The sequence below is a fragment of the Lepus europaeus genome, chromosome 13 (genome assembly GCF_033115175.1).
Source record: "Lepus europaeus isolate LE1 chromosome 13, mLepTim1.pri, whole genome shotgun sequence".
Taxonomy (NCBI): domain Eukaryota; kingdom Metazoa; phylum Chordata; class Mammalia; order Lagomorpha; family Leporidae; genus Lepus; species Lepus europaeus.
The window spans coordinates 59,812,563-59,823,126 of NC_084839.1; the positions used below are offsets into that span (position 1 = coordinate 59,812,563).

The window sequence follows — 10,564 nt, forward strand, 5'->3', positions numbered from 1 at the left end:
ATGGAAGACTCCCCCCTTCCCCTACCTCTCTCTCTCTCTCTGCCTCTCCTCTCTGTGTAACTCTTTCAAGTAAATACAAAGGGGCCAGTGCTGTGGCGCAGCGGGTTAACGCCCTGGCCTGAAGTGCTGGCATCCCATACGGGCACTGGTTGGGAGTCCCAGCTGCTCCACTTCCAATCCAGCTCTCTGCTATGGCCTGAGAAAGCAGTGGAAGATGGCGCAAGTCCTTGGACCACTGCACCCGCGTGGAAGACCTGAAGAAGCTCCTGGCTCCAGATCGGTGCAGCTCCGGCCATTGCGGCCAATTGGGGAGTGAACCAGCGGATGGAAGACCTCTCTCTCTCTCTCTGCTTCTCCTTTCTCTGTGTAACTCTGACTTTCAAATAAATAAATCCTTAAAAATAAATAAATAAATAAGTGGGTGCCAATAGCCATCTGGATATTTATAACATCATTCACAGGCCATATAAAACCACCAACTTAAAAATTTGCCTGCTACAGACCCATTGAATTTCGAGTACTGCCTGTGGTTGCCTTCACAGGGTCAGACCAAATTATTTCGTGGGCCTTATACAGCCCACTGGCTGGACATTCTCTACCTCTGAAACAAGCAAATAAAAAAAAAAATTCTCAGATATGGCTTTTCCCTCCATATTCAAAGGTACATAATTCTCACCTATATACAACTCCTTTCTGAGGTACAGTATAGGTGTCCACTCTTTGCTCCAGAGTTAATCCCCTAATCTTCTTGATCTAAACTCTTCACACTTCATCTGAGACCTTGTTCTATTAATTATTTTCTCTCCTGTCCTCAATGTGTTCCCCAACCCATCAAAAAAAAAAAAAAAGTTCAAGTACCAAATTAAGTTACTTTCTCTCATCCCTGCCTCCTCAAGCTACTTCCTGCCTTCCCTTCACCGGCAAACTTCTATTCTCTCTTTGGTCCATTTCATTAGCAATCTTTTATCTTCACCATTCACTCAGCTCTGGAAAAAGTTAAAAACGACCTGATTTCTAAATTCAGTGGCTTATATTCAGTCTTCATCTAACCTGACTCCAATGCCTCAAAAGTCAATGAAAGGGCACTGGAGTTGTGGTGTAGCAGGTAAAGCTGTCACCTGCGTTGATTATATCCCATATGGGTGCTAGTCTGTCCCAGCTGTTTTACTTCCAGTCCAGCTCCTTAATAATGGCCTGGGAAAAGCAGCAGAAGATGGCCCAAGTCTGGGCTCCTGCCACCCCCATCGGAGACCCAGCGGAAGCTCCTGGCTTCTGGTTTCAGCCTGCCCAGTCCCAGCCATTGTGGTCATCTAGGAAGTGAACCTGATTTTCTCTCTCCCCTGCCCCCCCACCCCCACACACACCCTGTGCAACTCTTCCAAATAAATATGATGAAAATTATAAAACATTAAAGAAATAGAAGACACAAAAAAAGGAAAAATCTTCCATATTTATGGATTGGAAAAATTAATATCATCAAAATGTCCATATGACCAAAAGCAATTTACAGATTCAGTGCAATTCCAACCAAAATATCAATGACATTCTTCTCAGATCTAAAAAAAAAAAAAAAAATGCCAAAATTTGAATGGAAACACATGAGACCCCAAATAGCTAAAGCAATCTTAAACAACAAAAACAAAGCCAGAGGCATCAGAAGACTTCAAGACATATTACAGGACAGTTATAATCAAAACAGCCTGGTAGAGACATATAGACCAATGGAATAGAATAGAAACCTGAAAAACTAATCCAAACATCTACAACCAACTAATCTTTGACAAACAAGCTGAAATCAATCCCTGGAAAAAAGGACAGTCTCTTCAACAAATGGTGATGGGAAAATTGGATCTGTAGATGCCGAACTATGAAACAAGATCTCTACCTTACACCTTACACAAAAATCAACTCAAAGTGAATCAAGGCTCTAAATCCTATGACCTATTTACTCTATTAAAAAAACATAATAAAATTTGCCATATTTTTATCATAATATTCATACACAAACACCCACTCTCTTAATTCATTATTAGTCAAAAAGTCAACTGTTAAAAATATAAAATCCTCCAAACCTATAACATTGTTTTCCATGAAAACTTATCCTATTTTCTAAAATTCCATTTAGGATCATTGTATTTAAAAAAAAAAATCTAATATCACCACATAATTTATTCTGAATATTGTATCTAATTATTCTATGCTAATTATATCTAATCTAATCTATATCTAATTATTCATGCTAATCCAGAAAAATCTTAATAGTTGGAGCTTTACTTACTTCACCATTACTTTCATATGATTGTGAAGGAAAGTTGACCAGTTAAAAAAATAAGAGAGTACACTCTTTCCCAGTTCATTTCATGTATATTAATTAACTATTTTTTAAATATTTATTTATTTATTATTTGAAAGGCAGAGTTCAGAGATGCAGGGGCAGAGAGAGAGAGAGAGAGGTCTTCCATCTGCTGGTTCACTCCCCAAATGGCCACAACAGCTGGAGCTGGGCAGATCTGAAACCAGGAGCTTCTCCTGGGTCTCCCATGCAGATGCAGGGGTCCAAGGGCTTGGGCCAACTTCTACTGCTTTCCCAGGCCATAGCAGAGCTGGATTGGAAGTGGAGCAACTGGGACTTGAACTGGTGCCCATGTGGGATGTCCACCATGCCACAGCGCCAGCCCCAATTAATCAACTTTAAATACCACAGTTCGGAGCCAACACTGTGGTACAGCGGGTTAAAGCCCTGGCCTGTGGTGCCAGCATCCCATATGGGCACCGGTTCTAGTCCCGATTGCTCCTCTTCCGATACAGCTCTTTGCTATGGCCTGAGAAAGCAGTAGAAGATGGCCCAAGTCCTCGGGCCCCTGCACCTGTGTGGGAGACCCAGAGGAAGCTCCTAGCTTCGGATCGGATCAACTCAGGTCATTGCAGCCATTTGGGGAGTGAACCAGTGGGTGGAAGATCTTTCTCTCTGTCTCTCCCTCTCACTGTCTGTAACTTTGTCAAATAAATAAAATCTTTTAAGATTTATTTATTTATTTGAAGCTGGAGTTACACAGAGAGAGAAGGAGAGGCAGAGAGAGAGAGAGGTTTTTCTTATAGGATTCCAGCACTGCAGGAGGTGGCTTTACCTGCTATGCCACAGCACCAGCCCCATTAAAATCTTTAAAAAATATATACTACAGTTCAAATCTGGACAACTAGAAATACAGAAAAACCTAACTGAGCCTTTGCATAAAAAATATTTTTTTCGGGCCAGCTGGCAGTGTGGTGTACTAGGCTAAGCCTCCACTTGTGGCGCCAGTATATATCCCAGCTGCTCCTATTCCAATCCAGCTCTCTGCTTATGGCCTGGGAAAGCACTAGAAGATGGCCTAAGTACTTGGTGCGCTGCACCCACATGGGAAACCCGGAAAAAGCTCCTGGCTTTGGATCTACTCAGCTCCAGCTTTTGCGGCCATTTGGGGAGTGAACCAGCAGATGAAAGACCTCTCTCTCTCTTACTCTCCCTCCCTCCCTCCCTCCTTCCCTCTGTAACTCTACCTCTCAAATAAAAAATAATAATAATAAAATTCTCTAAAAGAAAATGTTTTCTCCACATGGTGGCAGTCAAGAATACTTGCTCAGGCCCTTACCAGAATCATGCAAACCCCAGGTTTAGAAAACCACTATTGACATTTTGAAGTCAGATAATTTTTGTTAGAGGGGACAGGAGAGTGTCTTGTGTGAAATAGGATACTTAGCACATCCCTGACTAGATGCTAATAGCACTCTCCCTTCAGTTGTGACAAAGATGTCTCCAGATACCACCAAATGTCCCTTGGAGCATAAAACTGCTCTTAAAGAGTCACTGTTTCAGATGTTAGGACTCTGAATCTTTGAAAAACAAAGCCAACAACTAGCTCTGTTAATATTTTTTAAAAGTTAAAAATTTGGATTTTAGTGGGTAAAGCCGCTGCCTGCAGTGCTGGCATCCCATATAGGCGCCGGTTCGAGACCCAACTGCTCCACTTCCGATCCAGCTCTCTGTTATGGCCTGGGAAAGCAGTAGAAGATAGCCCAAGCCCTTAGGCCCCTGCACCCGCATGGGAGACCCGGAGGAAGCTCCTGGCTTCAGATCAGCGCAGCTCCAGCCATTGCGGCCAACTGGGGAGTGAACCAGAGGATGGAAGACTCTCTTGCTGTCTCTTCTTCTGTGTGTAACTCTTTCAAGTAAATAACTAAATCTTTAAAAAGAAAATTGATTTTTAAAAATAAGATGTTTATAGTACAAGAAGAGGGCCAGTGCTGTGGCATAATGGGTAAAGTCACTGCCTGCAGTGCCGGCATCCCATATGGGCACCAGTTGGGAGTCCCAGCTGCTCCACTTGCAATCCAGCTCTCTGCTATGGCCTGGGAAAGCAGTGGAAGATGGTCCAGGTCCTTGGGCCCCTGCATCCACGTGGGAGACCCAGAAGAAGCTCCTGGCTTCAGATTGGCCCTGCTCCGGCCATTGCTGTAGCCATCTGGAGAGGGAACCAGTGGATGGAAGACCTCTATCTCTGCCTCTGCCTCTCTGTAACTCTGACTTTCAAATAAATACAAAAATCTTTTTAAAAAAAATAGTACTAGAAGATACCTAAATGATAAATTTGCTATACATCTTTAGGTAAAAGCCTTTTTAGAGGATTTTCTTACACAGATATCATCTATGTGGATATACTGTTCATCTGCTTTACCCAAAGTTGGGGGAATGTCCAGTTCTATCCCAATTTTGCTAACAAAATGTCAAATGCACAGGTACATACATACATATGCATACATATGAAAATCTAAACAATTTTTTTGAATTTTTATTTATTTTCATTTATTTGAAAGGCAGAGACAGACAGGAACAGACATACATCTCCAAGCCAGTTTGTTCATTCCCCACAAATGGCAACCAACAGCCGGAGCTGGGACAAGCTGAAGCCAGGAAACTGGAACTCAATCCAGGTCATCCATGTAGGTGGTAGTAACCTAAATACTTGAGCCACGTATGCACTACAGGAAGCTGATTCCTATCTTATCTTGTCACTCTGATATGGGATGCTGCAGGTGTCCAAAACAATTTTTTTTAAGTCCATCTGTTTTTTTTTTAAAAAAGCTATTTATTTATTTACTTGAAAGGCAGAGTAGTAGAGAAAAAGGGAAAAAGACAAGAGAGAGAGTGAGATCTTCCACCCACTAATTCTTCACCAAATGCTCACAATACCTAGGGTTCAGTCAAGCTAAAGTTAGGGGTCAGGAACTACACCTGGGTCTCCCACTTAAGTGGCAAGGACTCAAGTACTTAGATATCAGCTGCTGCCTCCCAGGTACATTAGGAGGAAGCTGGGGCAGGACTCGATCCCAGGTTCTGTGTTATGGGATCTGGGTGTCTCTTGCTATGCCACAACACCTGCTTCATGTCCCAAACACTTATAACTTCCAACCCCATTTCTTGCTTTACAAGATCATACTGTAGTTTTTAAGCCAGGCATCCTAGAGATTCAGGCTTCTACTATTCAACTTTCTTCATGTGGTTCCTGCCAACTATTTGTGAGGAAGGCAAGACGAAAGTTGATGACCTTTATGGCCTTTTCCAACCCTGATGCTGTGATGCTCAATGGCAAAGACATTCCTCCAACTTTTACCTACTCATCCCCAAATGACCAAAATACTTCTTAAAGTCACTGAAGCCATTCATGATAACTTTTTCCTTTCTCCAAACTTTCTATTTATGCTGATTATAAACAAAGAAGGGTTACAAAATCACTTTCAATACTGGTGATCTGTTATTTATTCCCTGACCCAAATAAAAGATTTTACACATGTAAATTGATTTTTAAAGAAAACTTATCAAGAAACTATGAGCCCATACCACTTATATTGAAATGTTGAGACAGAAGGCAAATTAGCGACCACCTGGAATGGATATAGGCTAGGAAGAATAGAGAGTAATTGCTAATGGGAACAAGTGTGTTTCTTTCAGGGGTTGGGGATGATGAGAATCTTTTAAAACTACATTACCATAGTGGTTGCCTAACTAAATTTTGCATAACTAAAAATCATTTAACTGTATACTTCAAATGTGTATGTTAATCATATCTCAAAAAAGCTGTTTCTGAAAAAGCTAAGAAGAGGTAGACAGGCTTTTGGCCTACAGGTTGGGCTACCAGCTGGAACACCTACACCTCATATCTGTACCTATGGGTTTGAATTCCAGCTCTCCATCCCAGCCTCCAGCTAACCCACACCCTGAGAGACAGCAGGTCATAGCTGGAGAAGCTGGGTCCCTGCCACCCACATAGGTGACCTGGATTGAGTTCCCAGCTCCCAGTTTCAGCCTAGCCCAGGATCTGCAATGTGCAGGTATTTGGAAAATTTAATTGGCAGATGGGGCGCTTGTGTCTTCTGTCTCTCGTTGCCTCTCAAATAAAAATTGGTTTAGAAAGCTAAAAACAGGAAAAAGGAATTTTAATCAACTTTTGTTGATAGGAAAAGAAATGTGATTAAGAACAAAGTCTGTAAAATTTGCCATTTCATGAGTTTTATAAGATTTGGTTTTAACTCTGACATAAAAACTTTATTATCTTATCCAGAAATAAATTTTAACTTTGCCAGAAAACATAGACACATGGAAATTTAATCATTTTTTCCTAGTAAACTTTGCATAATTTTACCAAACAAAACCATTAAATTATTTTTCATTTAAGAGTAATCCTAAGGGCAGGCGCTGTGGTGCAGTAGGTTAAAGCCCTGGCCTGCGTATGGGCACTGGTTCTAGTCCTGGCTGCTCCTCTACCAATCCAGCTCTCTGCTATGGCCTGAAAGAGCAACAGAAGATAGCCCAAGCACTTGGGCCCCTGCACCCCTGTGGGAGACCAGGAAGAAGCTCCTGGCTCCAGATCAGCTCAGCTCCGGCTTTTGAGGCCATTTGGGGAGTGAACCAGTGGATGGAAGACCTTTCTCTCTGTCTCTCCCTATCCCTCTCACTGTCTGTAACTCTACCTCTCAAGTAAATTAATTAAAACTAAATAAATAAAAGTGATTCTAGGGGCCGATGTTGTAGCGTAGTATAGCAGGTTAAACCTCCACCTGCAAGGCCAACATCTCTACTTCCAATCCAACTCGCTGCTAATACACCTGGGAATGCAGCAGAAGATGGCCCAAATGCTTGGGCTCTGGGCTACTTGGGAAACTCAGAAGCTCCAGGCTCCTGGCTTTGGCCTGGTCCAGCCCCGGCCCATTGTGGCCATTTGGTGAGTGAACCAGCAGATGGAAGCTACCTCTCTCTTCCTCTTCCTCTCTAACTCTGCCTTTCAAATAACCTAAAAATAAATCTTTTAAAAAAGTGATCTTAAGACTGTAATGTCTCATATTTATAGTATAATAATTCAGAAGTTATCAGTACATAATTTAAAGGTACTCAGATCAATAATACTGCAAATATCTAATCCCCCAAACCATACCATATCAATTACACTTATTAATCATTTTTACCCAAATATTTCAAGAGCAATGATGAACACCAATACCCATTTCTAGGAAATCAAAGTGTGTTACAAATAAACAAATCTCATCATTCCATCTGTTTCATCATAGCTGCTTAGAAATCCTATAGACTTGCAAGGTACTTTTCCAGTTAGAGCTCCCCATCAGACTTCCAAAAGTGAATGTTCAACAAGATCAGCAGCTTATGCTACCAGAGTAACACATTTCTCAGTACACTACAAGTAATTAATCATGGTATCACTTGGTTGTAAGCATTTACTATTAAAGCTGCCTTGAGTTTGACAAATCAGACACAGAGCCAATTAGAAAAGAAACTCCAAACAATTCAACTCTTCGAATGTAAGCACCTCAACCAAAACCAAAACCTGAAACTAGTTAAACGGAATTTTTTTTTAGAAACCAATGCTTGCAACCTCTTTAGTCCAAAATACCATCCTGAACTCAGCACATGGACAGAGCAAGTGGCTACTAATAAGAAGCAAAAGTTCCCAAGTCAACAACGGGAGGGCAGAGGTGGTCTGCCTTTATAGCTATGCAGAGGTGGGAGGCACAGAACGGAGGAAAATTAAATAATTACGAGCTAAATTGCCAAACTGCAAAACAACGAGTTATTCTTTGGGTTAGCCTTCCCTCGATAGGAAAAAAAAAAAAAAGGCATTTTTAAAATTATTCTAGTAGGACCCAAACGGGACTAAGGGCCCGGCTGAAAAAGGGAAAGTTTGGGGGCAGCGTCTAAAGTGGAGATGGGAGGGGGTGGAAGTTCCAGAGCCCGGAGCCCAGAGAGGGGCGACAGGGGCGAGAGCGGCGTTTGTGGTCGCCGGGAGGGACAGGGCGCACAGCTGCCGGCCCCAAGCCTGAGAGGAGAGCGAAAAAGGAGAGGTGGCGGAGAGGAGAATGGAAGCTTCAGTCGTGACCGAAACTGTCCCCTTCGAGCCGGAGAGGAGACAGAGGGGGTGGGGTCGGCCTCCCTCTCTCCCTCTCCCTCTCTCTCTGCAGTAGGTCAGGCTGAGGGTGGGCCGCGAAGCCCGGGAGCAGAGAGCGCGCTAGCCCGACACCTACCTGCGGGTCCCGGGCAGCCGCCCCAGAGCGAGGCCTAGTGCATCGCCGCCGCCTCCAGCCCTCCACGTCGCGCCGAGGCTGCTGCTCCGCGGCTGCCGGGCGCCCGGAGCCCGGCCGGGCCCGAGCCCGAGCCCGAGCCCGGCTTTCTGCCCTGCGCCCGCTGGCCGGTCGGCCCGGGAAGCACAGGGCCGCCCTCTCGAGCCCAGCTCCGCTCGGAGGTGAGAGGAGGCAGCGGCGACTCCCTCACGTCTCTCCCGGGTGTCCTGTCAGCCAGCAGTTTCCCCCGGGTCCGCAGCGCCGCCTCCGCCGCTGCTGCCACCGCCTCTCCCACATTCCCGGCCTCCAGGGGAGCCGCCGCCGCCGCCGCGCGCTGCGACCACAGCCCCTAGCGCTTCTGCTCCCTGCTCCACGGCCTCTCCTCTGCCCCGCCGGCCAGGCCCAGGTCGGCCCGCTCGGCTCCGGGCAGACAGCGCCGGAGGCGGCCGCGAGGCCGCTGCAGCCCCCAGCCCACAATCCACCGCGCGGCGCCGCCGGGGCGGGAGGGCCGCGGCCCGGGCCGGAGGAAGCGCCCGGCGCCTGAGGAGCCCGGCCTCTGCGCGGATCCCCTGTGCCCCGTCTGCTAGACCTGCTCGCGAGGACAAATTCACGCCGAACTACACTTTTCCCCCCACGACCCTCCCCCACCACCACCCAGATGCCGCCTTCCGCTTTCCCCGAGACTGGAACGGGATCCCTGAGCGTGGCCCGCGCCCACCCCCAGGCCAGCCGAATCCAAATGTTCCCAAACCTCCCAGGATCTATTCATGCAGAAACTACCACGAGATTCCAAGTCTCCTTTCACTCCCCTTAAGTAAATGCTGTTCAGTTTCCCAAATAATTGCCTTTTCAAAGATTAAAGGCCAGCCTCCCCCCCCACACACACACACACCTCCAACAACCCAGTGGACTCTAAAAATTGCATCGCCTCTCTGTGGAGGCCGCTCCATCACCCAGTCCTCCTCCAACTCTTTCCCAAATTCCAGGCCGGCCAGCCAGCCAGGCACCTAGCATGCTTCCCTGGTACAGAAGTCAGGTATTCCTGCTGTTTGAGAAGCTTGAAGCGTGTGTGTGTTTCTTATTAATACTTCTTAATCCTGATTCTTTGTGTATACTTTTTAAAAATTATTTATTTTGAAAGAGTCAGGGATCTCTCAGTTGCTGCCTCACCCTCCACATGCCCTGGATAGCCTGGGCTGCGCCAGGCCAAAGCCTGAGGCCAGTAACTCCACCCCGGTCTCCCACAGGGGCCGCAGGTACTAAAGTATTTGCGCCATCACCTGCTGTCTCCAAGAATGCACATTAGCAGAAGCTGGAATCAGGGACAGAGCCAGGACTGGAACCCAGGCATTCCAATATGGGCTAGTGCATTTATCCCCTCCAATTCAGAGTCTTACCAGTATTCTAGTTCAGCTTGGTGTCAGAGCACTTGCACATCTTAAACTAATAAAACCAACAAGAAAGATAGTGCCTTAATATATGTGTGTGTGTTTGTTCATATACATATATATACATATATATATATATATATAAAATCCTCAATCATTTGCTCACTTATGTCTTAATTCTAGGAAGATTTTCATTCAATTTTGAAACTATTTATTTGCCTAATAGCAAGTTTCAGGCACTTATAAGGCTGCTTTTCAACAAATCAAAAGTGAAAATGTAACTGTTACAGTTGGGAACTGAAAAGCAAAGTTGACTCGAGTTTCACTTCTAAGAAATCACTTTGAAAGCTTCAAACGCCATTCTTTGTGAAATAAAGATGCTAAAGCTGGAGGAAGGGAAGGACGCAAAAACAAAAAATGAGACAGCTTACATTTTATTTTTTCAAACTTCAATTCTCTACGGTTTTGTAACAAGGAAGGTAAGAAAATAAATTTCCAATATGAAGTAAATTTAACTATAAAGTAGTAAGTCCTCATAAATCCCTGTTCGCTTATAAAAGCAGATGAAT

General features: G+C 44.8%; 1 protein-coding gene across 5 annotated transcripts in view; it reads right to left on the minus strand.

Moving 5' to 3' along the window:
- The window catches only part of VPS54 (VPS54 subunit of GARP complex), a 132,213-nt gene extending 123,539 nt beyond the window's left edge, over positions 1–8,674 (minus strand). For all 5 annotated transcript variants that reach the window (XR_009867804.1, XR_009867805.1, XM_062209526.1 and 2 more), the window contains exon 1: positions 8,572–8,674. The gene's annotated coding sequence lies outside the window, so the exon portion shown is untranslated. The remainder of the gene's footprint in view (positions 1–8,571) is intronic.
- Between the last annotated feature and the right edge of the window lie 1,890 nt (positions 8,675–10,564).